The following is a 26,026-nucleotide window of genomic DNA, read 5'->3' on the forward strand; positions in this document are numbered from 1 at the left end:
ATACTCTTGCTTAAAACCTTCCAAGATGTCAATGGATGAAGAAAATATTACATATATAATATGTAATATTATATATATAATATATCCCCCTGGCTGGTTTGGCTCAGTGGATTGAGCATCGGCCTGCGAGCTAAGTGTCGCTGGTTCGATCTTCCAGTCAGGGCACATCAGAGAAGGAAAACTCTGATTCCAAAAAACCTCCGCTGCCTTGCGGCATACCTCTTCAGGGGAAAGGCTAAGGGAGTAAACCCCGACAGAAAATCCGGAGCCGGAGTCCCTAAGGCGGTTTGACGTTGTAGTCAACACCGGCAACTCCTGCGGCGCACCTGAAGCCAAGCTGTATTGACTCCGTCTTTCCCTTGGATCCTTCAGCTGCGAAGAGAGGGGGGGTCTGCTGCATGGGCAACAGCAGACCCTCCATATCACCCTGCCCAGGCTCTGTAGCTTCAGCTCCACTGGAGAGGACACTCCAGCGTCATCGCAAGATGTTGATTCAACACGGGAGGAGACAGATACCGTGTCACTCCCGAGTCGGACTGCACAGCCATTCTTGGCGGTGCAGATAGACTCTTAAGAAGCTACACCATCGTCTCTCGAGACGGACGGCTGCCGACGATATATAATATATAATGAGCCTTAAAAAGAAGAAGGAAATCCTGTCACATATCACAGTATGGATGAAGCTCGAGGACATTATGAAAGTGAAATAGGGACCAGGAACTGGGACCCCAAGGAGACCATATGGCCAGAAGGAACACTGGACCACCAAAATGTCACCATTCCTCCACTCCCTATTCACAGACACAGATGTAGCTTACTTTACCTCCCTTTTAACTGCCTGCTTCATCTACTGACCTATATGCTCAGTTGGTCAAGGTTTGACCATTATGCAACCTTTCTGGGGCGGTGGGATGAGCAGTCCATGATCTTGCCCCCGGAGCACCAAGCACAGCAGCTGGAAAAGAAAGTCACCCAAGCCTGAAATAGAAAATTCCACAAGCCCACGTTTTTCAACAAGCCGGCCCACTTTGTCCCCAGTTTATAAGAGCGGCAAAGCACCAGACCTGTGCCAGTTTAGTTCAGAGGCCCTTCCTTTCTTCTGTGCTTCTCTCTTGTGCTGGAGCATAAGCTTAATAAACTCTGTCTGGAAACTTCTCTGGGGTTTCCTCTATATTTCTATCTTGAGGAACCTGGGAACCCCAACACCGATAACAATTCCAGTTATGTGAGGTATCTAGAGTGGTCCAACTCAGAAATAGTAGAATGGTGGTTGCCCTGGCCAGGAGGCGTAGGGAGAAAAAAATGCAGAGTAGTTATTCAATGGGTATAGAGTTTCAGTTTTGCAAAAGGAAAAAGTTTTAGAGATCTTTTGCACAATGTGAATACAGGTAACAATATTGAACTGTACACTTAAAATGGTTACCATGGTAAATTTTATATTACATTTCTTTTTGCCACAATAAAAAACAAAAAACTAAATGTTTCAAGGCTCCCCATAGCCTTTAGTGTAAAACCAGACCCCTTCATCTGGCCTCCAGGCCCTCTGCATGTCTGAACCCTTCTTCATAGCCACCTCCCATCAGTCCCCTCCAGCTGCATAGTCTCCAGCCCTACCAAGGCTCTTCACTTTCCCAAAGAGCTCACACTTGCTCACCAACTGGCTTTTCCCTGGCTGTTTTCTCTGCCTGGAGTGTCCTTCCCTGAAGCTTGTCAGCCTTTTGAAATTCTAATCATTCTTCAAGAACCAGCTCAAATGTGTCCACCTCTATGAAAGCTTTTCTCAACCCATCTCCTTTAGGAAGAATTAATACCTAGAGTGTGTCCCCCTGACAGTGTTTACATAACTAACATCTCCACCTTAATTACCATTTAATGAGGGCTTACTATGTGCTGAGCGCTGTGCTAAGCAAGACATATGCATCAGTATCTTGTTTACTCTTCATGATAACCCTGTATCATCCCCATTTTACAGATGAGGAAACTGAGGCTCAGAAAGGATCTCATTGATATAATGTCCGAGATCACTCAGCTAGGAAGTTGTGGCTCTGAGACTTCAACCTTCCTAATTCTAGAGAAAAGTTTTTAACTGCTCAGCCCTATACCCCATACAAATCATTGCATTGTCCAAATAGTGTTTATTTTTCTGCCTCCCCGAATTAGGGGAGGGTTGTGCCTTTGTCATCCTGCCTCCTGTGTACCATGTCTGGCCTAGGGCCTGGCACAGAGTGAGTGCTCATTTCTTGGGAATTTTGTTGCATATCCTTGGGTAAGTCAGCATCAATGCCAGCTCTTCTAGTTCCACCACTTCTGTTTTCCGTCCAGGAATTGGCAGATAGGCAATTGCAATAGAAACATCCTCAGTCAATCAATAAATAATAATGTTGGAGAATTTAAAATAAGAATCTGGGTTATTAAAGTTACAAATCTTTGGTCTTTATACTTTTAATAAAACATGCATCTATTAATAATGGATACTGATTCTGGCCTGATTATGCTGAAATGGAGAAAAAAAATGACCAGTTGAAAGATGCTAATATTTTTTCTTCTTACCTAGTTTGGCTGCCAACTGCTTCCCTAAAAAATTGCTTATCATTGAAAAATGTTTAAAAATTTTAACAGCATGAAAGGGAAATTGAAGATAGGAGGTTCAGTCTTGTAGGCCCTCAGGGAGAGATTTTTTCTTCTGGAGATATCTCTCTTCTGGGTTTTGGTGGACCCACCTCTGCTAGTTCCTCTCCTAGTCTGTAGGTACACCTTCTCAAGCCCACTTTATTTTGTCAAAATCTTCCCTGGTCTCCCTTCCCCTTCCTCTCCCCTCTCCCTTCTCTTCTCTTTTCTTCTCTTCTCTTCTCTTCTCACTTAACTCCCTTACCTTGAGTGACTTCACCAACTTCCATGATTATCAGTCATCTTTGCATAAAGGGAACCCACTCACTACTAGAGACTTTCATAAGGAGGGGACAGACCCTATGGGGCCTTATAGGCCGTGTAAGGACTTTTATTCCAAACATAATGGTGCCACTGGAGGAGCAGAGGGAGGCACAATATGATTTATAGCTTGAAAGACATATCTTTGGAGGCTGTGATTAAAATAGACTGAAGGATTATACAGGCAGAAGCAGGAAAACTATTTAGAAGAATATTGTTATAATCCAAGCAAGATATTATGGTAGTTTGAAATAGAGTAGAAACAGTGAGAGAGTGAGAAGTGGTTGCATACAGGATGTATTTTAAAGGTAGAGGCATAAATAAATAAATAAATAGGCAATAGGATTTGCTGATAGATTGGAAGCGGGTGTGAATAAAAAGAGAAAGAAGTCAAGGTGTAACAGAGCGGGGGGTGGGGGTGGGGGTCCACAGAGTCCCCACAGCCCAAGGTTTTGGTGTGGGGGAAGGAGATAGTACAGATTTTCAGGTACTTTGCATATGTATGGCAGTCTGGTAGCTAGGTAATAGCTGTACTGCTGCCTGAGTCGTCGGCAGCCGTCCGTCTCGAGAGACGATGGTGTAGCTTCTTAAGAGTCTATCTGCACCGCCGAGAATGGTTGTGCAGTCCGACTCGGGAGTGACACGGTATCTGTCTCCTCCCGTGCTGAATCGACATCTTGCGATGACGCTGGAGTGTCCTCTCCAGTGAAGCTGAAGCTACAGAGCCTGGGCAGGGTGATATGGAGGGTCTGCTGTTGCCCATGCAGCAGACCCCCCCTCTCTTCACAGCTGAAGGGTCCAAGGGAAAGACGGAGTCAATACAACTTGGCTTCAGGTGCGCCGCAGGAGTTGCCGGTGTTGACTACAACGTCAAACCGCCTTAGGGACTCCGGCTCCGGATTTTCTGTCGGGGTTTACTCCCTTAGCCTTTCCCCTGAAGAGGTATGCCGCAAGCAGCGGAGGTTTTTTGGAGTCAGAGTTTTCCTTCTCTGATGTGCCCTGACTGGAAGATCGAACCAGCGACACTTAGCTCGCAGGCCGACGCTCAATCCACTGAGCCAAACCAGCCAGGGCCGTGCTGCCTGAGTCGGTCGGCAGCCGTCCGTCTCGAGAGACGATGGTGTAGCTTCTTAAGAGTCTATCTGCACCGCCGAGAATGGCTGTGCAGTCCGACTCGGGAGTGACACGGTATCTGTCTCCTCCCGTGTTGAATCGACATCTTGCGATGACGCTGGAGTGTCCTCTCCAGTGAAGCTGAAGCTACAGAGCCTGGGCAGGGTGATATGGAGGGTCTGCTGTTGCCCATGCAGCAGACCCCCCCCCTCTCTTCGCAGCTGAAGGGTCCAAGGGAAAGACGGAGTCGATACAGCTTGGCTTCAGGTGCGCCGCAGGAGTTGCCGGTGTTGACTACAACGTCAAACCGCCTTAGGGACTCCGGCTCCGGATTTTCTGTCGGGGTTTACTCCCTTAGCCTTTCCCCTGAAGAGGTATGCCGCAAGGCAGCGGAGGTTTTTTGGAGTCAGAGTTTTCCTTCTCTGATGTGCCCTGACTGGAAGATCGAACCAGCGACACTTAGCTCGCAGGCCGATGCTCAATCCACTGAGCCAAACCAGCCAGGGCTGCTGGCTGAGTAAAGGGCCAGTAAAAGGGCAGATGATACAGTTTAAGACACTTTGCATATCAATGACAAAGTGATAGCCCCTGCCTTTCCTGAAGGGAAGCTGTGCTGGGTGCAGCTTAAGATACTTTTCATAACAATGAAGTATGGTGCTCCAGGTCAGCATTTAAAAATAGGGTAGCCAGCCATGAGGAGAGGAGGGGGGAGCTATAAAGAAGGGGGCCATGCTGTTTGAAAGGAGGAAGAAGGGCCCCACTGCCCACCATGAAGTCTAAAGTGGAAGAAGGGTCATGCGATTGGAAAAGATGTAAAAGGGCACTGTCTGCAATGAGAAGCATGATGGAAGGAGCATGTTAGAGGAGCACAACGGACCAGCAGGTTGTAGCAGCCATGTGTTAAGAAGTAGCTATGCAGCTTGTAGTCAGGATTCCGCCATGTGGCCAAGGCTAATAAGAAAGTAGGCAGGCTGCTGCTTTGATCGTGCCTGCTCCAGCTGACTCCGAAGCCACCAAGGACTCTGCCTTGCAGACTTGGACTCTATTTGGACTCTTGGAACTCAGGACATATGGAGAGGACACTCTCTTAGGACTTGTGCATTTCCTGGACTTCACCATGATCCAGTGTAACATGGCACATGCTTCCCTGGACTATTATATGGAGGATAAAGAGAGCTGACAGATAACAGATGGGGAACTGTTGGGCTTGGTTTTGGTTTATAGCCTTTTAGGGAGCAAGGAAAGTGCTGTGTCTTGTAGGAGAACAGAGCTCCGAGCTGAAGTGCTCTCAGCTCCCCCAAGGTTGGAATACTGTAAATAAAGACCTGCCTTTCTCAACACTACTTGTTGGGTCTTACACCAAGGTGCCACTTGAATGGGCCCTGCTTTGCTCAGTAACAAAGGCTGTCTCCAAAGCGTTGATCCTGAGCAATTAAAAGGTGGGAGTTTTCATTTTCTGAGGTGAGGAAGGGTATGTGTTGGGGATAAGGAATTTAGTCTTGGCTGTGTTTAGTTTGAGATGCCTATTGGATATAATGGTATGAACTAAATTGTGTCCTCTTAAAAAATTCATGTGTTGAAGTCCTAACCTCCAATGTGGCTGTATTGGAGTGAGGATCTTTAAGCAGGTGATTAAGGATAAATGAAGTCAAAATGATGGGTCCCTAATCCACTAGACTGGTGTTCCTATAAGAGGAAGAGACACCCAGTGATCTCTCCTTTTCCATGTACAGAAAAAAGGCCATGTGATGACAGAGTGAGGAGGTGATTGTTTACAAGCCAGGTCTCACCAGAAACCAATACTGTTGGTACCTTGATTTTGGACTTTCAGCCTCCAGAACTGTAAGAAAATAAATGCCTGTTGTTTAAACCACTCAGTCTGTGGCATCTAATTATGGCAGCTTGAGCTAACTAATACAGATGTCTAAGAACAAATGTCAAATGGGCAGTTGGACATATGGGTCCAAATTTCATAAGAAAGGTTCAGGCTAGAGCTATAAATTTAGGCATCATCATCAGAGAGGTGGTATTTAAAGTCATGAGGCCAGATGAGATTGCCAATAGAGGTAGTGTGACACAAAGGAGAATATGACAAAGGACCAGACCCTACGACCTTGCTATGTTAAGAGGTTGGAGAGATGGAAGAGTCAACAAAGAAGACTGAGAAGTGGCCAATGAGATGGGATGAAGACCAAGAGAGTAAAGGGTCCTGGAAGCCAGATGACAAAGGGTTTTAAGGAGAGAGTGGTCCTCTATGTCCAGTGCTGCTGGTGAGATAAATAAGGTGAGAACTGAGAACTGACCATTGGATTTAACAACATGGAGGTCATTGGTGACCTTGACAGGAGCATTTCATTTCACCTTGAGTCCCCTGGTGGTGAAAGCAAAAAGAAAACCAAATGGATTTCATAATTATTATTATTTCCACTGAGAATCCTACCAATTAATTAACTCACCAGAACTTTTTCTGGGAATTAATCATGTGAGTTTTTACAAGGGGGCACTGAGTAATATTGGGTTGGCCAAAAAGTCCTTAATGTTTTTCTGTATGATGGCTCAAGTAGTTGTCTTTAACTTCATTTGAAACAATTTTGTTACTGTATTGTGACAACTATCATATCAGCATGCATTTAGAAAAAACTTATCAAAATTGGTATGTTTTTTTGTGCAGCCATTTTAATATTGAAACTGGAAGAAAATATGTGTAGTGAATGGAGAAGGTGCTGTGACTGACCTAACGTATCAAAAGTGGTTTGTGAAGTTTCTTGGTACTATTGACATTTTGGCCAAATAATTCTTTGCTGTGGGTTGTCTTATGCATTGGAAAATGTTTAGCAGCACCACTGACCTCTGCCCACTAGAAGCCAATACTCAATATACCCAAATCAATAAAGTCATTGATGAGAATGAAAAACGGGTCTTTTATTTTACGGAAAAAAATGTAATGAACTTCTGGCCAACCCAATACAATGAGTCTTGTCAACAATGGATGGAATTCTTTTTCCTCTCTCCTTTCTGACAATTTGACACAGATACAAGCGGGTACCTTTTGTATCCATCCTAGTCCATTTGTGAAGGGTCCCAGAGTTAAAGGTATATGGAGAAACTTCACATGTCAAGCTATCACAGGGGCATGGGGGCAGTAGTGGTTAACTCTGCCTTGGGAGCTGAGAAAGAGGAGTTACAATTGAGATGGGCTTCAAGAAGATAAATAGAAATTCTCAAAGGGAAAAAGAGGGCAGAGGACATTTTATGCACAGAAAACAGCATGTACAAATTCTAGCATGTACTTTCACTGAAAATTTCTTTCTTTTTTTCTGTTTTTTTATGACTTTCTTTTTCCTCCCTGTTTCTCACACCTGTTTTCACAAACATGCTATATGACTATTAGAACTCTTGTTTGCAAATAACAGAAAGCTCAATTCAAAATAGCTTAAATAAAGGGGATTTTTTTGGTTCATGTAATTGAAAAGTCCAAGGGTAAATTTAAGAAGGGCTAACCTTAGGGACTCAAACAATGGTACTATAGCCTATTCTCTTTCCATCATCTGGCTTAGCCTTGCTTCACACTCCACATGGTGCCAAGTTGACTGCCAACAAGTCTAGGTTTAAATCATCCCAGTGGAATTAAACAGACATGCCTGCCTCTTCATTGTGCCTCATTAGCTCTTATTGAGTCAGGTGACCATCCGTGAACAAGTCACTGCGGTCAGAGAATTGAGATACTCTGATTGCTACAGCTGAGATATAGGCCCAACCCTGGCACCAAAGGTGGCATCAACTATGTCTAAAGCACAAGGACTGAGAACTGGAAGGCAGAGTTTCCCCAAAGGAGATCAAAGGCAACCTTCTTGTTGCAAAGAAGGTAGAGTGGATCTTTGGCCACAAAAGCTTTGTATGTCCACTTGCATGGAGTGGGATGCTGATGAGCTCCCCATGACGTTAGAATCCTACTTATTGTGAGAACACTCAGGCCTTGATGATTACATAGCCTTCAGAGCAGCGGAGCCTGCAGGAGGACTGAGCTCTGAGGCACAAGAAAGGGAGAGAAAGAGAAACATGGCAGATGCCAGGCTTAGAGGTCATCCAGCCTTCTCATTGGAAAGATAAGCGTATGAGACCAAAGAGAGTCTGAGGTCACAGCAAGTTCAAGCAGAGCTGGAATTTGAACCCAATTCATGTGAGGGCCAGAACCAGGCTCTGACTGTGTATCTAGCAGCTCTCAAATTCAGTAGCTCCCTGACAGCTCCTTGTTTCCTTGTATATTTTTACAAGGTTGTTAATAACCAGCCATAAAGCTAGGCAAACATTTGATAGGCTTTAAAAGCTCATGAAAACAACATTACATTTTAAAGCATGGTTTCCTAATTAATCTAATTAACTGTCAGCCTCATTTCTTGTTGGTTCTCAGACAAGGCAAGCTGTGCTCAGCTTCTGATTCAGCCCCAGTGGACAGGGTTTGGGGCTTTCATGGTCACAATTCCAAGCCAGAAAACTAGCCAACTTGTGGCCTGAGGTGTGGGTTGTCTGAGGCAGTGTCTAGATGCTCAGCATTGTGCTGACTTATTTCCCTGGTTGATCTATTTCTACAGCAAAGACAGTGGTTTGAGATGTCCCAGATTAAAGCAACCACATGGATTATTGGCCACCTCACATAGGACCATCCAAGACGGCCAAGGTACAGACAAATTTTGGGTACCTTTCCCAACGATGCTCCCTTTCCAGAGATCTGTCCTCACTCACAATCTGGGCCATGTGGCCCTGCTCCCCTCCCCACAATAACTGATTTGACTGAGATGGACACCTGACTCAAAGCTGGTGCAGTCACTTCTGACCTGTGACCTGGTTCGAAAAGATAATTTGAGCTAACCAGAGGCAACTCTGGGGATGGAGAAACAGAACCGGGGAAGGGCTAATTAGTTTGCTAGAACTGCCATCACAAAGTACCACAGAATGGATGACTTAAACAACAGGAATTGATTTCTTACAGTTCTGGAGGCTAGAAATTCAAATCAAGGTGGTGGCAGGATTGGTTTCTCCTGAGTCCCTCTTTCCTTGGCTTGCATACAGCTGCCTTCTCTTTGTGTGTGAGCATGCCAGAAATCTGCATGTCCAAATTTCCTCTTCTTATAAGGCCACCAGTCATATTGGATTAGAGCTCATACAAACAGCTTCATTTTAATTTCATCACCTCTTTACAGACCCTTTCTCCAAATATACTTTTTAGGATACTGGGGGTTAGGACTTGAAGGTATAAATTTTGGGAGGACATAATTCAGCCCATAACAAAGGGCAAGCACTAGTGATGAAAATTTACATAGCACTTGAGCTAGGGTGATGGAACCGCTGTGGCTGGTGCACTGCCTGTAACTGTGAGGCCTCCTGCTCTGAACACCTGGGACCTCCCACCTTTGCCTGGGACCTGTCACCTTCGGCCTGAGTGCTTCTATCTGGCTGCTTTCTGCTGAGGGCACTTAACCTGCATACAGGGAGAGCCAAAGTGCCAGAGGGTTAATTCCCAGAGAGCTGCCCTCCACTAATGAATGTGGCAGTCAGGGATAAACAACCCAGCTCCCCAGTCCCTTGGGGGCAGGATGGTGGTGGTAACTCTGACCCATGTTCTACACTATCTCCAGAGTTCTCTGGTAGCATCGAGCTCCCACTGTGCAGGGTAACTGGATGACTGCACAGCCTTTCCCTGTCACACTTCCCCACTCCCCACCAGCATTTTCTGGGGCGCCTCCCAAATAAACTACATACACTTGAATCCTTGTGTCAAGGTCTGCTTCTGGGGAAACCCAAAGAAATGTAGATGGCATGTGAACATGATATGTCAATAGGAGCAGAGGAAGCTAGCCAGAGGGAAGGGGAAAGAAAAAGATTGGACCACCAGAGGGAAAAGGGGCTCCTGAGTTCCTGCATTTCTCCCCCTTGGCTCTCCAGGTAGTCCTAAAGTGGAATGTGAGGTGTTTTGGAACATGAAATAATTTAACCACTTCCCTAGCTGAGTACTGCAGAGTCTCTTGGATTTTTCTAGCAACTTCCCTTTGAAATATGCAGTTACGAGGTGAGTTGGTACCTCTTGCTCTGTGGGAAAGGTGTGCCACAAAGGACATTCTATGGCTTCATAAATATGCCCCTCAAAGTAAACCCTTGGTTTGCAGAGCTGAAGAAATAGGACAAGAGCTACCTGGGAGGTCAGGAATATAGGCCCTGTGCCCTCTTCTTTTGGGGTAAAACATGTTCACAACCTTTCTGGTTGATTGGGATGAGTCTAACCAAGGCCCCTGGATGAAAAGACATAAAGACCCACAGGGAAAATGACTATCACTGAAGACAAAGTCTGTATGGGTACCCAGTGTTCAACTCCAACTATTTCATCTTATAGGTTTTGTTCAGCAGCCTTTGCAACTGATTTTAGGAAGGTTAATTGTGGGAATATGGGTTCCTTGAATAAAGGAATATAGTCTTGTCAATTAGAGCTTTTCATACTTTTTTCAATTCTACCCATGACCTTGATTGGGCAGTTATTTTGCCATCTTCAGCAGAGCTGAATGTGAAGCTGAAGGATTAAGATCAGACCCTAAAATCAAGGCCCAGAGCCCTGGCTGGTGTGGCTCAGTGGATTGAGTGCTGTCCTGCGAACCAAAGTGTTGCCAGTTCAATTCCCAGTCAGGGCACATGCCTGGGTTGCAGGCCAGTTCCCAGTTAGGGACATGCAAGAGGCAACCACACTTTGATGTTTCTCTCCCTCTCTTTCTCCTTACCTTCCCCTTTCTCTAAAAGTAAATAAAATCTTAAAAAAAAAAAAACAACTAAGGCCCAGGAGTCTAAAGTATTTCAGAAAAACGAGAGTATGGTCATTACTACATTTCTAAAATCTAAACACCCAACCGTTTAACATTTTCTATAGAAGTTTCTTAGCCTTTTTAGCCCTCAAACAGCATTTGGTGCGCATGGGTATGTGTCCTATACCCTGCAGGGAAGAGAGGGAGGAATAGAACCGACAGGGACAGGGTCTGGGGTCAGAGAGAATGAGTAGGGCAGTTGGCTTCTGAGCTAAAGGGGTTCTCATTATAGGGTGCCATGGTCACAGATGCGCCCCAGGTGATAGGAAAATCTCAAAAGCAGGGTTCATCCCTTGGGTCAAGGATAGCATATTTACAATGATAATGATGGTGAACAGGATAATAGTCATATCTCCTGTTTTCAGATGAAAAACTCCACCACTCTCAGCGGGCTGAGTGTCAGGTCTGCAGAGTAAAATCAGACCTTTAAAAATACCATTCAATGGTCACAAGGTAAGATGATGGGGAACAAATTGAGAAACAGGGTCAGGGTGAGCTGTTGGGGACCAAGGCTGTAAACACCTTGGGGGTGTCAGAAGCCAGCTTAGAGGTGGGACTGGCTCTCAGTAAGGGCTAGTTCCCAACAAAACTGAACAGGATTACCCTTCCAGTAGCTTCCATCCTTCATCATCTAGCAGTCCCTGACCCCCATCCTGCCTGACACTCCCCCAATGGATTTAAATTGCTACTCTCAAAACTGCAAACTAAGGCTGGTTCTCCCTCTCTTCTGTCCACTCACCTTCAAGAATTTAATGAGCTGGTCTAGGTTAAAATGTTTTATTTAAGCCCAATGCCAGTGGTATCACTGAGGAAGTAAATCCTAGACTAATAGAAGTTGAGTATAATGTAAAAGAGCTGTTAATCTCTGTTTCAGAGAGTAAGAAAAATTAACAAACCACTGCTCAAATATTAATTAGCAGGAAGGACCAGACAAAGATCCTTCTCCTATGACTAGGGGTGACTGAAACTCAAGGAATTATCTTGTCCTAAGTGGGAGAGTGGGGTTCAGAAGTCATTCCAAGGAGTGAGAGGAGGGTGAGGAGCAGGGAGACTTGTGGTCCCCTAGGCAGGTTAGAATGGAGGGGAGGTCTCCAGATACTTCTCCCTTTTCCCCACTGAAAGCAGATTATGGATGTTTATTCCGACATGACTATCACTGGCTCACCTCTGTGACACATTTGGCGGACTTCTGGCCCCTCCCCGAGCCAGGAGCTTAGTCCTGAACCTCAGTATTGACTTTCTATCATTTTCTTGCCTCTGTGTTCCCTTCATTCACCACCTCTTTTTGAAAGCCTTGGCAGTTCTTGACTACTCTAGACCTCTCCCTGCAAGTGCTGGAACTCTCCCAATAAGCATCACCAACCACCTATCCTGTCCCATCAGTCCCCCACCTGAGAGCTAGATAAAGGTAACTGTAAAGGCTGGCACCTAGAAGAAAAGAGCCCAGACTTTCTTTCCTATGGGAGATTGCCTCCAAAATGATCACCAGCAATGCCTCCCAACCCTGGACATGTACACTGCTCTTCCGGTCAAGAGGTGGTGCCATTTCTCCTCCCTGGAACTGGCCTGCCTTGTGACTTGGCTTTGACCTGCTGCTGTGGCAATTCCAGGCCTCATCCTTAAGAAACCTGGAAGTTTCTACTTGTTTGAAGCTCTGAGCCAGTGAGAAAGAAGTCCAACTGACCTGCTGGAGAGTGAGGCTCAACCAGCCCCCAGCTGTTTCAGCCACCCTGACTGCCATCTTGAATGTCCCAGCCCCAGTTGAGCCCTCAGCTGAATGCCTAAGTGACCCCTGCAAACATCCTATGGAAAAACGGCCCAGTTATCACCCTTTGGAATTGTAAGAAATAATTGTTGCTTTAAGCCCCTAAAATTTAGAGTGGCTTGTGATACGGCAATAGGTAATTGAGACACCAATCCTAGGACTGGGATCTGGCACCCCCCAGCCTTTTGGGTGTTGCATGCTATACTTTGCCAACTTCAGGACCCCTGATCAATACATGTATTGGCCCTCTTAATGCTGGCCACCTGCCAGAACTGCTCTGTTGCCCATCAAACTTCAAGCCCAAGTGCATCAGTTATTCAACAAACACTGTTTCATACATACTGCTTGAACTAAGTTCTATTTGGCCATTAAGGATTCAGAGACATATTTTCAGCCTCCAAAGAGTTTAGAGGCCAAAGGAGAGACAGGCAGGAAGATAAATGCTAAAATTCAGTGTGCAAAGTACTGAAAAAGTAGTGGGACACAGTACCATAGGAGTATCAAGAAAGGTGGAAGGGAGCAATTATGCCCAGGTAGATTTTATGGGTAGGAGTTTTTGAGTAATCAGCAGAGAGTTTTGTAGGCTGTTCATTTCTAGGTCACTGTAATTCTGTGCTGTCCCCTGTGGCCCTTCAATGCCACTGCCTGTCCCAGCATCCCTGGGACTCCCACACCGCACCCTGCAGGTTCTGCCCTCCCCAGAGCTGAGCTCTAGGATAAATTGGGAGGAACCAGAGACCTGGTCAAAGACAGGAGCTCCGTGATAAGGCAGGTGAAGTGATTAAGGTGATAGAATCATGGCAGAAGCAGGCAGACATTATACCCAAGATAGTGAGAAAATGATGGCAGAAGTGGACAGAGACTATGCCTAGGATGGAGACGCTAGGATTCAGAGGTGCTATGCAACCAGTCCAAAGTCCATTGGCTCCCAATCCAGTGCTCATTCCACTGCAGAGTGAAAGAAATGTAATTCTGAAGCTGAAAAATACACAAGATTATATGGAGGTAGGTATAAGCATGTTCTTGACAGCTTTGTGATATTAAGAAGTTGGAAAGAGCCCTGGCTGGTGTGGCTCAGTGGATTGAGTGTGGGCCTGTGAACCAAAAGGTCACCAGTTTGATTCTCAATCGGGCACATGCCTGGGTTGTGGGCCAGGTCCCCAGCTGGGAGAGTGTTAAGAGGCAGCTGATAGATGTATCTCTCCCATATTTATCTCCCTCTTTTTCTCATTTCCTTCCCTTCTCTCTAAAAGTAAGTAAATAAAATCTTTAAAAAAAGAAAAAAAGAAGTTGGAAATAATTTAAATGTCTACATAACTTATCCTTACAATGGACTATTACAGAGGAGCTAAAAGGAATGAACTCAACTATATGTAATAACAAGTTTCATATTGGCCTTGCAGACGCCGTCGCCGTTGCCGCCCCAGATATTCCCGCATCCAGCATGGTCAACCCCACCGTGTTCTTTGACATCGCTGCCGACGGCGAGCCCTTGGGCCGCATCTCCTTCGAGCTGTTTGCAGACAGAGTCCCAAAGACAGCAGAAAACTTTTGTGTTCTGAGCACCGGGGAGAAAGAATTCGGTTATAAAGGTTCCTGCTTTCACAGAATTATCCCAGGATTTATGTGCCAGGGTGGGGACTTCACACGTAACCATGGCACAGGTGGCAAGTCCATCTACCGGGAGAAATTCGATGATGAGAATTTCATCCTGAAGCACACAGGTCCTGGCATCTTGTCCATGGCGAATGCTAGACCCAACACAAATGGTTCCCAGTTCTTCATCTGCACGGCCAAGACCGAGTGGCTGGATGGCAAGCATGTGGTCTTCGGCCAGGTGAAAGACGGCATGGGTGTTGTGACAGCCATGGAGCACTATGGGTCCAGGAATAACAAGACCAGCAAGAAGATTACCATTACTGACTGTGGACAACTCTAATACATTTGATGTGGGTTTTATCTTAACCACCAGACCATTCCTTCTGTAACTCAGGAGAGCACCCCTTCACCCCTCTCTGCTTGGAATGTTCTGTAATCTTCGTACTCTCGCCGCAGTTCATTCATTTCCATATTTTCCTTACCCCTTCCAAGACTAGCTGGATTGCAGAGTTCAGTTTATGATTATAAAATAAAAACTAAACAACAACAACAACAACAAAGTTTCATATTGATATACACTGTAAAAAACCCACTTATTCACTAAAACTACATAAAACAATATCACATGTTTTCTATAGGTCTCTATAAAATATTTAAGTATATTTTTAAAAGGTCTAGAAGGCACCTGCCAAAATGAATATTAGAAAAGGTGATGTAGACCAGAAGGTGGACAAAGACTTGTGTTTTATTTATGATGTTCTATTTCTTAAAAATCAATGAGTTGATTAGAACTGATATAAGTGAATACTAATTAAAAATAGAAAATAATTAATTAAGGATTTGATCCATGGGCATTGTTACTCTGCCAAAACAATCAGCTCAAACCTGTACTCTCTAAGCCCTCATGGGAGCTGAGTTTTAGCTAGTGGGTGCCCCTTTCTTTAATGTCAGCCTCTGAGTGGTGGGAGAATCACTGAAGAAAGGAGGGGATGAAGATGTACTGAACCCCCACTGCCCCTGTGCGGGCACATTGCTGCTCTTGTGTCACTGAATCATCACAGCTATCCTACAGGGTGGGTATGACTCCTCCTGTGTACAGATTATGTATGAGAGGCTCAGAAAAGTCCCATAAGCAGCTCAGGTTCACACAGCATACAAGTGGAAGTATTTGAACCCAATTTTGTCTTATTCCAAAAGTCACATCTTGTCCTCTCTACTTAGGAGCAAGATGAAGACAGGTATGATGTCACCAGGGGGGTTTTAAAGCACACAAGTGCCCAGACCCCACCCTCAGAGATACCCATGTAGTTGGTCGTGGGTGGGGCCTGGGCCCCCCGACCCCCGAAAGGTAACTTTATGCTCTGCTGGACTTGACAACGCTGTCCAAGCTTATTCATTCTCCCATTCCCAGCCCATTCCCTGGGACCAGCCATTACACGGTGACCCTTCAACCTTGCCCTGTGTTACTGGAGTGCTGTCGTTTTGCACAATGACTTTGTGGGAAGTAAATGTTTATTAAACTATGAAATGCCTTTTTAAAAAGGTGGTTCACAAAGCCAATGTCAATTTTTGGTTTTCGTTTTCTTATTGCCTTTTTTTTTTTTTTTTTTAAATCCTCATCCAGGGACATTTTTTCATTCCTTCTAGAAAGGTAGGAAGGGAGAGGGGAAGGAAGAGAGAGAAACATCAATGCAAGAGAGAAGCATCAATTGGCTGCCTCTTGTATGTACCTGGACTGGTGATCACATGTACCTAGACCAGAAACTGAACCCGTAACCTAGGTATGTGCCATGATTGAGAATTGATCCCGCAACCTTTCATTTACGGGATGACCCCCCAACCAACTGAGCCACACTGGCCAGGGCTCTCAATTGTCTTTTATTTGGGAATGTGAGACATATTCTTCAGGGGGAAAAAAAAAACGTGTTCTCACCTTGTTTCCTTTTCCATCTGAACAATAGTGCCAATAGTTATCTGGCTCCTCAAGGGAGACCTTGGGAGTCTCTTTATTTGAGTAGTTTTCTCCTTCTTATAACTAGTGGAGTCCTTACTAAGGCATGAGGTATGAAAGGAACCCGAGTGGGAGAAGGCTAGAAATAAAATTGTTTCTTTGTATTTCTTTGTTTATTTGTTATTTTGCCCTGGCTGGTTTAGCTCAGTGGATTGAGCGTCGGCCTGCGAGCTAAGTGTTGCTGGTTCGATCTTCCAGTCAGGGTACATCAGAGAAGGAAAACTCTGACTCCAAAAAACCTCCGCTGCCTTGCGGCATACCTCTTCAGGGGAAAGGCTAAGGGAGTAAACCCCGACAGAAAATCCGGAGCCGGAGTCCCTAAGGCGGTTTGACGTTGTAGTCAACACCGGCAACTCCTGCGGCACACCTGAAGCCAAGCTGTATTGACTCCGTCTTTCCCTTGGACCCTTCAGCTGCGAAGAGAGGGGGGGTCTGCTGCATGGGCAACAGCAGACCCTCCATATCACCCTGCCCAGGCTCTGTAGCTTCAGCTCCACTGGAGAGGGCACTCCAGCGTCATCGCAAGATGTCGATTCAACACGGGAGGAGACAGATACCGTGTCACTCCCGAGTCGGACTGCACAGCCATTCTCGGCGGTGCAGATAGACTCTTAAGAAGCTACACCATCGTCTCTCGAGACGGACGGCTGCAGACGACGACGACGACGATTTGTTATTTTATTTTTTCATCACCATTTATCCCTCCTATACCCTCTCCCACCTCCACCCATCCCCTCTCTGCAATCACCACACTGTTGTCCATGTCCCTGAGTTCTTTCTCTCTTTTTTCCCCCCTTTTTGCTCAATGCCCCCTCCAGACCTATCCCCCACCAGAGCTGTCAAGAATTGTTTTCACTGACAACCACAGTCCTGGGTTGGGCTCCTCATGATGCACTTCTTTGGGCTTCTCACTTCTCCACCCCCACCCCCCTGCTTCACCCAAGAGCTCTGTCTAGAAACTAATGAGGTATGTATAAACAAATGCCTAGGATTCATGGAATAAACCTCGATGTTTTCTGTTATTTAATATTTATTGGAATGGAATGAAATAATGGATGCAGTGAGGTGTAAACAGGCCCCTAGATGAATGAGGCTGCTCTCCATGTCAGGCAGTTTGGAACCTATTGGGAAGGAGTTGGGCAATGCCATGCAACCAGAGGGTAATGGTTCTGGCAGGACCTCAATCTGCAATGCACTGTGGCCTCACCGATTTCTAGTTTGTCCTCACCCAGTGCCTGGCACTTAGCAGATGCTCAGTAAATGTGTCAAGCTGAACTGTGAATCTGGCTTCCAAACATAACAAGCTCCCATTTAATACTTCCCTGAGACCCAAGCAAGCGGTATCCCCAGGCTCATGCCTCAGGAATCCCAGAGTAAGTGCCTTCCTAAAAGGAAGTCCCCTTCTGCTGTCTGGAACAGATGGGGCTGGCAGTGCTATTCAAGTCTGGCGCTCTAAGCCCAGAACTAGTCCCGTGTTGAGTCCTGGTTGCCAGAAACACCTACCACAAAATTTTCTAAGAGCTCTCCTGGGGCTAGGAATGGCTAGTGTTGGCAGTGTCATCTGAGTGGGGCCCCCTGAGCCTCGGGGATAATTTGGGTTTAGGGCATCAGTAAAGTGCCAACGCCACTTACAGAGAGAACTACAAAGTCTGATCAGTTCGCTATAGCCGTTGCTACTCACTGCCACATGGTGTTGCTATTAAAGACTGGTTCTGTGTAGTCCCATGGGTGCTGGTACATTGCTGATGATGTCCTTGTTTCATGATGTGAATGTCTCCCATTCCTGTGATCTTGAGCAGGGAATGTCACCTCCTTGACTCTGGGTTTTTACATCTATTCATGGGGATAGTGCCAGCCACACACAGTAGCTATGAAGAGTCAGTGAGATAAGGTACAATCCAATATTTTAGCTGGGCCTACCAGCCCCTTGAGATTGGCCCAAGGTGAATTCAAATCTTCCACTTGCTTGTTAAGAGCTTAGAAAAGTATCTAGTAGAAAATGCTAGAGAAAGTTCTATGAATTTTATGAATCACGTTGTATACCTCTGACGCCACTCTTCTGGTATGTCTATATCGGGAGGGGATGGGGTTCAGTGGTTAAGTGTGTGGACCAGGGCACAAACTTTCTGGGTTTGAATCTCAGCTGTGTAATCTTGGACAATTTCATTTCTGTGGGTCTCAGTTTCCTCATTGGTAAAACAGACATGATAATAATACCTGCCTCTTAAGGTTGTTATAAAGATGGAGTTGGTCACTGTATTTAGAGAACCAGAACAGACAGCGTTAGCTATTGTGGTTCTGCATTATGTCGATCCAGATGTGAAATCTTACCCATTCCTTAATTCTCACACATGAATTCCCAATGAAGAACATTCTTGTGTATATGAGTATAGCACAGATTACTAAGCACATTTGGGTGCAGTGGGTAGAGGGGGGGATTTACTGCTTCTTACACAAATGGCTGCAGATTGACCTTTAGACACAGCGCTTTCTAAGCCTCAGCCGTGGCTCCCATGACAGCTCCTCGCCACGTTGCCCCATATGGTCTTCACCTTCTCACCTTCTCTCTGGCTCCTTGCTTCTCCCCCTCCCTCTCCACTCCGTGTCTGCTTTGCAATTTCCCACCTTGGCTTGCTCCCAAGACCTCTGTCCAAATTCTTCCCTCTCTAGAATGTGGAATGTCTGCTCTCCCCGCACTTACTCCCTGTACAAGCACACCCAACCACCCCCTGCAAGGTGCTCAGTCCAACACAAAGGCCTTTCAGTTAGTTGGACCCCTCCTTGGAAGGCAATTTGAGTCATAAAAAATGCTAGATCTTATTGTAGGCATGTCAGTTATGATAGATACAGTAGAAATTACATACGTTCGATATTTATTTATTTATTTATTTTTAGAGAGCAGGGAAAGGAAGGAGAAAGGGAGAGAAACATCAATGTGTGGTTGCCTCTTGTGCACCCCAAACTGGGGACCTGGCCCGCAACCCAGGCATGTGCCCCGACTGGGAATCGAACTAGCGACCCTTTGGATCACAGGCTGGGGCTCAATCCACTGAGCCACACCAGCCAGGGCCATAAGTTCAATTTTTAGATAGAATATGTACTATTTTAAATTTACCTCATTATTTTCCTTACTTTCTTTCTCACTAGACCTGGGCTCTTACTGTACCAGGGAAAGAGAGCCACAGCTGAATGGAAAGAGAAACCAAAGAAGTTAATTTCCAAAGATCCACGTCCCGGTGATTAAAAGAATATTCAATGGTAATTTTGACAATAAGTAATTTCTGCCTTATAGTGTTGAAGTTAGGATATAACCCGCATGTAAGATGGATATCTGCAGCTGAAGAAGTGTTGATGGCCTTTCCTTTGAAGAAAGAGAATCAGGCTTTTAGTAGAGCAAGAGATTAAAAGTGAACATGAAATCTTTACACAATTATTTGAAAGAGAGAACTCTGATTTTGGCAATGTGGTCTACCAAGTTTATGCAGACACTTGTTTCAGCTACATCCTGGATAAAAGTCTTAAAACGTATCTTTAAACTACATAGCTGAGTTTAAAAGGAGAAAAAGGAAATCCCAAAGTGCCTGAAAATCAGAGTGATTTTAGAGCAAGAACAGTAAACTCTTAGCTGATGTTTCAGCAACCCCCAGGGTACATTCTCTGGACTTCAGAGACTGGGGACAGAGGTTCTAATATTCAGGCGGGTCAGGAGATGTGGCCTTAGAGTCCTGTGAAACAGTGATCTGGAACTAAGACCCATTCACATCAAAGCTGGAACCTGGAAGGACTGTCCTCCCTGTGAAAGGGATCAAAAGACCTCCAGCCCAGAACCAGACTCAACAGACTTGGGGACAGGGCAATGACTCAGATGGGAATCCAGACACAACAGGCAGGGCACAACCCCATTTGTCAGTGTGTGAGTTCGGATCAGGGAAAAATTGAGGCTGCGTCTCAGAGTAAAAGATTGAAGCGTAATGAGAGTGGCTATTTATTGTGCACCTACTATGTTCTGCACCCTGTGCTAAGCACTTTACATTTAATTCTCTCAACAATCCGATTCAGGTAGGTACTACTGATGTTGCCACCAGGGGCTGAGCTTGTAGATTCGGATGCTATCAGGGTGAGTGATAGTTGCCTACTGGCTCCACCTCGGGGAAGGCTTTCATGGGACAGTCGAAAGGGGCATTCTGGCGATAATTTCTCAACTCAGTGGTTTTTAAACTGTGCCTGGTAGAAGTTCAGGGGTTCTACATTAGGTAGTAAGGGGAAGGTTCACTCTGTGAGACTCTGTCTCTCTCACCCATCCTTCTTCAACCACAGCAGTTCCATTGATACCTGTTTTGCATATCAAGCTTCTCTCTCATGAAATCTACTTCATCAAAAGGCTTTTGTAGCAAAATATAATAGAAAGTAAGCTGCAATATAAAGTAAAGGAAAAAAATAAATGAGAGTCCAAAAAGTGACAATTAGATGAGGTGTCTAATTGCTGTTACACAGCTGTCCCCTTCCCTCAAAGCATCCCGTGATGTTAATTCTTATATGTTGTTAGCCCTTGTCTCCTCGCGGCTGGACCGTATGTAGCTTGCAGGGAGCTTATTCTCCGTGATTTCTCCGGCATCTGACCCAGAGGAGATCCTCCACAAATTTGAAAGAAGGAATCATGCCAGGATTTCCACTCCCCTGGCAAACCCAGGGTGCTGCCTGGTAGAGGCTTGGAAGATGGGCTCTGTCTGCAAGGTGTGGGCTGCTTGTCACCCCCTGGGTGCCCAGGGGACCTCCTGGGTTTGTTTCCTGTTCATTTTGTTTACCTAAAACGGAAAACAGCCTCTACCTCTGAAAAACTCTTAATTGCAGCTGTATAAAGAGGCTCCACAATCAGAAAAGGGGGGAAATTAATTGGTCTTCCAGGGAGCAGCTGAATGATGGCTGGTAATTGAATTTCACAATGGATGCCTCCCTCTGGGTGTCCTGCTTGTGACCTGGAATGGATATTTGAAGTTTCCTTGTATAAATGGTTTGGGCTCCTCAAGGTTTACATTTTTGGGTGGGCATTACTCATTTACACTTTCATCTTGGACAAGACAAAGGGAAATTTACATCCTCTTACAAATTCTAAAATGATAGAAGGGAAAATGAAAGGGGTGGGGGAGCCTCTTTTCATCTTGAGATGCATTTGGCCAAATCCTTTGCAAACGTTAGAAGAGCCAATTCTGAGAATAAATTATTACTCAAATGCAGGCTGCCTCAGCATGAAGCTGCAGACCCAGCTAGTAGGTACCAGAGCTTAGGGGCTTAGTTCCAAAATAAATGATGAAGGTGAGATCAGGGGAGGCAAGGAACACGCCACCAGGTCATGATAACTTGAACTTGTAGATATATATTGAAGTGCCCCACTGATTATTTCACTAGCACAGTGACTCAGTGAAGATTTAATTTGTGTGTTCTCTGTCTCAACAAAGCAGTTACCAGCAAATCACCGTGTCCTTGAGAAGGACATGCAAAGTAACCTCCAACCACTGCCACCACCAAGGAAAGTATAAGACATTTTGGGTTTCTAAAGTCTAGGTCAGCAATAGAAATAGAGAATATATTTCTAGAAATATATAGAATAAATAGAAATATAATATGAGCCACATATGTAATTTAAAGTTTTCTAACAGCTACATACAAAATGCAGAGTAATAGGTGATTAATTTCATAATATATTTTTATTTTATCCCATATATAAAAAATATCATTTCAACATGTCATCAATATAAACATTATTAATGGGAAATGACTGCAAATGGATGCAAGGTTTCTTTTTGGCATCATAAAAATGTTTTGAAATTAGATAGTAATGATGGTTACACAATTTCACAAATATACTAAAACCCATTAAATTGTACACTTTAAAATGGTAAATTTTATGGTATGTGGATTATAGCTCAATAAGAAAATATAGCATTGATGCCCTAGCTAGTGTGGCTCAGTGGATTGAGTGTCAGCCTGTGAACCAAAGGCTTGCTGGTTTGATTCCCAGTCAGAGCACATGCCTGGGTTGCAGGCCAGGCCCCCAGTTGGGGGGTGTGCAAGAGGTAACCACACAGTGATGTTTCCCTCTTTCTCTTCCCTCCTTTCCCCTCTCTCTAAAAATAAAATTTAAAAATATTTTAAAAAATACAGCACTGAAAGAAATCCATGAGACTTAGAACACAGCAAAACTGATTAAAAAATTTATAATTGTAAAATAACTGTGAAGAATGTAAAAATAGATTATAAAAAATGTAAAAATAATAATATAAATAAAAATTGTGGGTAAAAGAGAAAAGGTAAGAGTGCTAGTGTTATAATTTTTCAAAGTGGGGAGGAAGGCAAAACTGAAACATATAATTTAAGATAAAAACATGATGACCACAACTTCAGTGTTTTTGTAATTTCTTCTTTATAAATTTTAAGAAATTATCTCTTGAAGTAAAGAAACTTTATTTGACCTTCAACAATTCCTTGAGTTTCTCTTTCTTCTATAGTAAATTATAATAAAATGAAGGTAATATTTTTAAATTAAAAATTTAACCTATAATATAATCTCATTTTAATACAATATGTCTATCTCATTCTTCTAATTTTATATTGGCATAGAAAGATGTTTCAAATAATGCTCATCTCATATTTCCTAGACTATAGAATTTGGTGTGATTATTATTCTACTTTCACCTTCAGCCTTTTCTGCTTTATTTGAATTCTTTATATAGGGTTGTATCACTTTTCCAAAATAGTGGAGTTAATTTTCTAAATGACTGGAAGAAAATATGCTATTATAGACCATGGAAAAATATGGATTATTGCTATTTTTATTTACATTTTTTCTATATCTTTAAAACGCCACCAGAGGAAATAGACCCCATCTTTAAGCTGGAAAGAAAGAAAGATAATTGTGGTTTTTATAAGGGAAAGATGTCTAACTTTGACACAAAACCTCCTGGTCATCTGTACTATAGAGGAAAATGGCTGTTTGGGTACAAGAGCTGTGACTTCATGCCTGGTGTCAAATATGGCCTCACAGCAGAGGGACATCCCTCCAAGGATCACAATAGTCTATACTGGGAGCTGGGAGGAGAGAGACGTGGCTGCAGCCTGGAGAAGCAGTGCACAAGCACAGGGTGGGCCATGATGTGACAGTGCCTTTTTCTACAGTGGAGGAGCAACAGCAACAGTAGGATCCTAGATTAAATATGTAAAAGAATCAACAGCAGTTCCTCTCTAGAGTTGAGGAATCCTTTACAGCTGTTTCAAATAGAGCCTTACAGGTTGCTAGTCCACTGCCACATCCATTATTTGATCTTTTAAAACAGTTTTGTAGAGAAATCAATGATTACAATCCATATTTTATGGGCGAGAAAACTTGAGTTTCAGCAGCATTCAATGACTTCTTCAAGATCAGCTAAGAGCCAACTGTCTATGAAACTATGGTGTTCAGGACAGAAATCAGTGTGAGGCATGGCTCCATATAGAGTTTTTAGAAAGAAAATTTAGCCAGGGGGACAGTAGATGAGAATGAATTAGGTACCCAAAGTAGGTGTGGGTCCAGAACAGCTCCAGGGAGGTCAGTGAGCTCCCAGGAGCTCTCTTATTGTGAGTCTTGTCTTCATTCTTAACTCACCACTGCTCCCTTGGTGAGTCCTCCTGTTTTTTGTTTTTTGTTTTAGGTCTGTCTGTTTCATTAATAAATGCCTACAATTCAGTCATTTCTAGAAACTTTCCTTTAAAAGTGTGTGAGATTACACGTAAAGTTAGGGGAAACCATCCATATCTAACCCGATCATAAGCACTGGAAAATTAGCAAGTGAGAAGTTTTTTCACCGTTCATTTAATTTATGAGACCAGCTTGCCATTGGTGTCAATGTCTGTAACATTTATACATGTAATCCAGATGTACCCTCAAGTCTCTCACCATGGGTGATCTCAGTAATATTGACTCGGATTCCAGGTCCATGGTCTATAGGTCCATAGAGCTCTCTCTAAGAGTCTAGAGATCCCAAGGGGCTCACGTGCTCAGTAAAATTTGCCTCTGGGGGTCTGGTTCTGACATGAATCTCCATGACCCAGATGTGAAGCTCAGTCATACACACAGACAAATAACCACTCATTACAAAAAGCATTCATGGGTATAATTAGATTTTTTTTCTCAGTTGGTAAAAACTTTAAATACAGAAAAGAACAGAGCATAATCTAACCAACACCCATGCCCTCCAACTGTCAGAATTTAATCTTATAATTTTATAGTATTTACTTCTGATATTTTAATCTAATAAGGTTAAAAATGAAATCTCTTATATACACCTCCCTTCCCAAAAGAATCCATCATCAGGAATTTGGTGTTTGTCTTTCCAAATTTGGTGTTTATACTTTCACTGTATATAATGTATCCATAAATGCTTGTAACAGTGTTTTGTGTGGTTTTAAAATGCACAAAAATGGTATCATACTTTATTTTCCACAACATTTTTTTGCAATGTGTTTTTGAGATCTTTGATTAATATACATATATACTCATATCTACATACATACATAACAGGGGTGGGCAAAGTATGTTTAGTTGTGAGTACACGAAACACAGTTTATTCTTGCATTATTATTTATTAATTATTGTATTATTTTCTTCCTTTTCTGAGGACTAAATAAGATAATATATGTAAAGTCATCACCCTACTACTTGACATATAGTAACCATCAATAATTGTTGACTTCTCATGAAGATGGAGGCACAGGTAGACATCATTCACCTCTTCACACAACTATAAGAAGGAACACAACTAACCTCAAAACACAAAACAACCAGAACTGCCAGAAAACTGAACTTCATGGAAATCTGACAATCAAGGAATTAAAGAAGAAATATCCATCAGACAGGTAGGAGGGGTGGAGCCGGGGAACCAGGGTGGAGAGGACATGGTGTGGTGGTAGGGAGGTGGCAGCAACAAGGCAACAGCAGTGCAGAGCAGAACAGGTGGTCCCACATTCGCATGTTGTGGACAAAAGTTGGGAGACACACCTGAGGAGCAATTCCAGCCCAAGCAAGACCAGACTGCACAGCCCAGGGTTCGAGCACCAGGAATATAAAGCCTCATAGCTTCTGCTATGAAAACCAGTGGGGGTTGAGGAAGAAACTGCCTTTCTCTCAGGAGAGCCCATTTAGAGGGCCCCCATGGTTCTAGAACATACACAAACCCACCCAATCTGGGAACCACCACCAGGGCAGCAGCTAGAAGGGCACCAGTTGCATATAGAAGTAGGGAAGAAACTGGAAAGGGGGAAAGTGCCAAGCAAGCAGCAGTATTCCTTCTCTGACCTCTACCCCACATATAGCACCACAAAGTGGTAAAATGGGTCCCCTGCCCTGGTGGATACCTAAGGCTCCACCCCTGACAACATAACAGGTACACCAAGACAGGGGGTCAAAGCAGCTCTTCCTAATACACAGAAACAAACACAGGGAGGCAAAATTGAGGAGACAAAGACATATGGCCCAAATGAAAGAACAGATCAAAACTTCAGAAAAAGAACTAAGTGAAATGGAGATAGCTAACCTATCAAGTACAGAGTTCAAAACACTGGTGATAAGGATGCTCAGAGAACTCACTGAGTACGGCAAACGAATAAGGAAAGAAATAAGGGTTACACAAAGTGAAATAAAGAAAAATCCACCTGGAGCCAATAGTGAAGGAAAGGAAGCCAGAGTTCAAATCAATGAATTGGAACATAAGGAAGAAATAAACAGTCGAT

At 44.0% G+C, this 26,026-nt stretch overlaps 1 pseudogene; it reads left to right on the top strand.

The window, feature by feature from the left end:
• The first annotated feature begins 14,098 nt into the window (after positions 1-14,098).
• Positions 14,099-14,672, top strand: LOC150003450 (peptidyl-prolyl cis-trans isomerase A pseudogene; annotated as a pseudogene).
• Positions 14,673-26,026: the final 11,354 nt, after the last annotated feature.

This window comes from Furipterus horrens, unplaced genomic scaffold, assembly GCF_987537825.1.
Source record: "Furipterus horrens unplaced genomic scaffold, mFurHor1.1.pri manual_scaffold_8, whole genome shotgun sequence".
NCBI lineage: Eukaryota > Metazoa > Chordata > Mammalia > Chiroptera > Furipteridae > Furipterus > Furipterus horrens.